Genomic DNA, 4,424 nt, shown 5'->3' with positions numbered 1-4,424 from the left:
ACAGAGGAATCCTCAAAGGCCAGACAACAGGTACCGACCCCTTCGATCCCGCTGCTTTTATACAGAGCGTGATGATGATGGAATGCAATACCCCATCGGTCAGGTTCGGGTCACCGGTCCCGTCTTCTCTTCACCGTGGGTGCGATCCCTCTACACTTTTCTGCTTCCGACGGGGCATATATAAAAGTTAGCTGCACTGTGCTGTTATAGGAATAAGTATAAGCAAGAGCCTCTCTGCACGGCATCCCTTGGCATTAAGTGTAAATATAAGGTCTTGGCGCTCTGAAGGCAGATACTACCTGAAAAATACGTTATTATTTTCAGAGAGTTCAGTTCATTGGAAGAGACTTACCTGCAAAGCAAAGTGACTGAAAACAACACTGGTTCTGTTGAACCTCAGTCCAGCACTTCCACGCATGGCTACGTAACCTCACATTCACATGAAAAAAAGTGGCCAAATGTATTCGTGGAGCCGCCGGTCACATCTTCCATTTAATACCTCAGCCTAAGCTACCTTTGTCCTGCGCTCCCGTCGGCTCCCCTGCGTATCCCTGTCCATCTCATCTCTCCGCATCTGAAAAAAAAAAAAAACAACACACCAACATCAAACATTACCCTGATGCAGAGCAGTAGCTTTATTCCAAAGGTCTCCTTTCTACTTAGGAACCCTGTTCACATAAGTCCAACTACAGCCTGTCATCCAAAAGAGAGGCCTGCAAACATTACACCCCACACAAAGCAGCCTGAACATCTTTGAGATACTGTCCCCTTCACTAGCCGCAAACACCCTCTCCGACTTGGCTCTGCTTATGCCAGCGCCCGCTAATGAAACACCCGTCCACGCAGCCTCTCGAGAGCTAATCGATTAGAGACGACTAAGCAACCTTTGCCTGGGTCTAGGCAGATCCTCATATTCACTACAGACTCTCATCGTGATTCTGCCTACCCTGTACACTACACGCCCGGGCAGGGCAGCCCCGAGCCAAACATACACAGACTGACGCTACACAGAACACTACGAATGACGCGCCTCAAGGATGAGAGAAAACTCTCAGCAAGAAGGATGACACCGGGACCAAAGTCACCATCGGGCAAGACGACCTGTGGCACTGTGATGGTGACGATGTGAAGAGGCTCCACAGAAGCCCCTGAAACGAAGTGTAGAACTTCACAGTTCCTGAGAAGGGACTGTCAAGCCTGACAAGACGGACATGCAGGAAGCCTAGCTTCAAGACCTAAGAACATAACGACACAGGGAAGAAGCCCCAGTTGCTAAAGTGGACCGTCCGGAAAGTTCCAAGACGCAAGACCGATGCACGCTTTAAGATTCTAATGCAACAAGAGAGGCAGACGGTTGGTGCTATGCCCATGGGTGCAGGCGTTTGACACCATAATGATGGTACCCGATGCACATTCCATGCTCCTGGAGCTTAAAGATGATCTCAAGACCCAAGAAAAGGTCTAGAATGCAAAACACAGACAACACAATCGACATGGCAACACACACAAGCTGGAACTGCCCTGCCCAGGATGCGTTAATATAATACTGGACAGTAATGTACATCGTTTACCTGCCCAAAGGAGACTGTGCCCCGGGACAGCCCTCCCCGCTACGCTAACGTCAAAGACCCCATTACACAATTGTCAGCCTCCGCCCCTTTCCGGTGCTGGTCTCTCAACTTAGCTTTTGGAGGGCTACCATCTGATTCCATCCTTGACGTAGTCCACAAAACACAACCATCCGATACGTTCTTGCGGTCACCGGCTTACTCCTCTTCCTCTGCAAAAGGAAAAGAAAAAAATAATCCCAAAAGCAGCTACAACACCAGCAATAAGCATCCTGAGAAGAGACGACGACCTCCTCCACAAAACCCCTCGAGCCTCCTGAACGCTGGTGCAGTCTGATTGCCTCCTCCGCAACGATTCCAGAGTCGGATGCTGCAGCGACAGTTATTCACGGCACCTAAGAGACCAAGAAACACAACATTTGTACTTCACTTCTGCCAAACCACCAGTCCTGTGCTCCTCCTCGATACTATCCAGCTCACCTCAAATGCGAGAGCCTATAGCAGACCAGACACCATCAACAACCAAACCCAATGACAAAACTTGTCCAAGAAAAATGTATGAACCCGCCTCCTTTTCCTAGCCATCCCCTAATGCCAAAACTTTAGAAACTCCCCCCCTTCTCCTGAACCATCAGGGAAGGAGGCTTACTGCTCCCCCACAACTCCTGCCCCTTATTTTCCAACTGCTCCTCAGGACCTGCTCTTCTGAGCCCTACCCTGTGTTTGGCAGACACCTCCTGTCTTCTGCCTTCACAGAGACTCCGGGCTCTGCTACAGACCTGGAAAACCAGGAAAACTGTTACAGAACCTACCGGTAACCGCCTGCAAACCGCAAAAGCTTCAGGGCCACTGTGATACCCTACATGGTCTGGAAGAAAACGGTGAGCCGTCCCTGCTGTTATGACCCTGTTGCTTTCTCAAAACAGATAAACTCAATATATGGATACATACAAGACAGTCACGCTAAATCCTGCTCCAGTATCTCATAACGCATCTGATTGAGACTAACAAAAACACCAACTAACATAGTGTACATCAAAATTAGAAAAGAGTACAAAGTTTTATCTTCAATAAAGTCAGAAATTACAATAAAACACACTACCTGCCATAAGCAAAAAAAGAACACATACTATTAAACCATTTAAACAAACTAAATGCTCCCTATAAAACTAAATATATGGGGGAAAAAAAAAACAAACAAACATACATCTCCACTTTCTATGGCAACCACCCTTACATTGAAAAATCTTACCTCTGACATCTTACCTATACTAGTTTAAACACTAAAACAAGCCTTCCCAAACAGCTGCACAAGCTCTAAAACAACGCTTAAGAAACATCAGAGCTCTAACCGTGGAAAAGCCCAGCACCAGAATGAGCTCCTGACCTGAAGCTGTGGCTCATATACCCCGGGCCCCGCCTGCGGCCCTGAGGCCCCGCCCACCATCTTTCCCACAATCCCCTGGGTAAAGGGTGGGGCCAACCCCCAGAAGCATAAAAGCAGCTGAAGGTGCAGTAGGTGTTGTTATTTGCTTTAAGTTTATGAACTACAAAGTACTGAAGAGTAATCCTTGCTAGAAAAAACATTATCTGCTTGTCCTCTGCAGCTACATCTATTACATCAATGATATGTCCAGGTAAGCAATTAAATTATTTTTTTACAGAATGTAGATAGAAAAAAAAAAATGTCAGACTAATCTCTATAGCAAAGTAGCTTATTCAATGAAATGATAACATTTTTATTAAAACATACATACTTAAGTGTCCTTCAAGAAAAAAAATACAAACCCCAAACCAATATATTACTGTGGGGTCATTCCTTATTTCTAGCGAGACCGTGTGCACTACTGAACTTCTGCGAGCAAGCCCTTCTTGGATGGGAGTGAGTAACAGAATCAGATTCTGTAAGAAAACTTTCTCAAAAACATTTTCCTCTGTGAAATAAGGTATTTACTGTAAATTACTGGCAATTTAAAGTCATGTTGATAATCTCTCTTTGACTTTTTACTCAACAGCGCTACTTGAGTCCCAACATACAGAAAGCAACAAAAAAGTATGGAAATACAAGTGATGTATTTCCTGAACCTGCATAAAACACCCTAATTAACATCTAAGTAGCTAGAAGAAAAACAAATTGTAAAAGGCAGCAAAAATCATCATAGTGGACATATGGATTGAAGTAGATGAAGGCTAAGAGGAGACCTGAGACTATGGTGGACATCTTTAGGAAACCCAATACAAAGTAGAAAAATATTATAACACAGAAACCAAACACAAGGCTCTAGACCACATAGATGACTTTGGAAAAGGTTCTCACAGAAAAAGATGCATTATTGCATAGATTAGAGAGGTCCTGAAGGAGCCAGAGAAACTAAATATATCTTGGGATGCGATGAGATCAACAGGGAATCGAGCAAAGTACGATTGTCCTCAGGGGACCGACTTCAGGCGCACCAAAAGCAAGAAAGAATAGGAAGACTGATGGCGTTAACTGTTGCAAACTTGGGAAAGGTTCTGAAGGGGAAAAAAGGGGTGCAAAGTGTGCTCCAGAGCTAAAATGAGGTTCTAGTGCTTAAGGGATTGTCGCGATTTTGTCCAGATTGGCCAATCAGAACAACAGATGGCCCTTCCCCCCCCTCCTCAGAAAGGAGAGGAAGAATTAGGAGACTTATGAGTTTAGAAAAAGAACTAAACTACTTCAATTTTTATTGTTCAGTTATTATTTACTATTCTCTTATTTAATATTATTTTCATTAAAGAAAAAGGTATTGTATATATATAAAACCATATCCAGCTCCCAGGATGACAATCACGTCACCAGCAGACACAGGATAAGTCCCAGACTGGAGTCAGTGA

General features: G+C 44.7%; 2 long non-coding RNA genes across 2 annotated transcripts; one reads left to right on the top strand and one right to left on the bottom strand.

The window, feature by feature from the left end:
* Positions 1–211: 211 nt before the first annotated feature.
* LOC141744154 (uncharacterized) lies at positions 212–1,956 on the bottom strand. Its single transcript, XR_012587350.1, has 3 exons — positions 1,859–1,956; positions 1,681–1,780; positions 212–574 (listed from the first exon to the last, which is right to left on the bottom strand). It is a non-coding gene; the product is annotated as an uncharacterized LOC141744154 (long non-coding RNA).
* Positions 1,957–3,110: 1,154 nt separating this feature from the next.
* LOC141743801 (uncharacterized) lies at positions 3,111–4,115 on the top strand. Its single transcript, XR_012587202.1, has 3 exons — positions 3,111–3,205; positions 3,399–3,472; positions 3,584–4,115. It is a non-coding gene; the product is annotated as an uncharacterized LOC141743801 (long non-coding RNA).
* The last annotated feature ends 309 nt before the right edge of the window (positions 4,116–4,424 follow it).

Source organism: Larus michahellis, chromosome 5 (assembly GCF_964199755.1).
Source record: "Larus michahellis chromosome 5, bLarMic1.1, whole genome shotgun sequence".
NCBI classification, from domain to species: Eukaryota; Metazoa; Chordata; class Aves; order Charadriiformes; family Laridae; genus Larus; species Larus michahellis.
The sequence above is the reverse complement of the archived record's forward strand: the minus strand, read 5'-3'. Positions and strand labels throughout refer to the sequence as shown.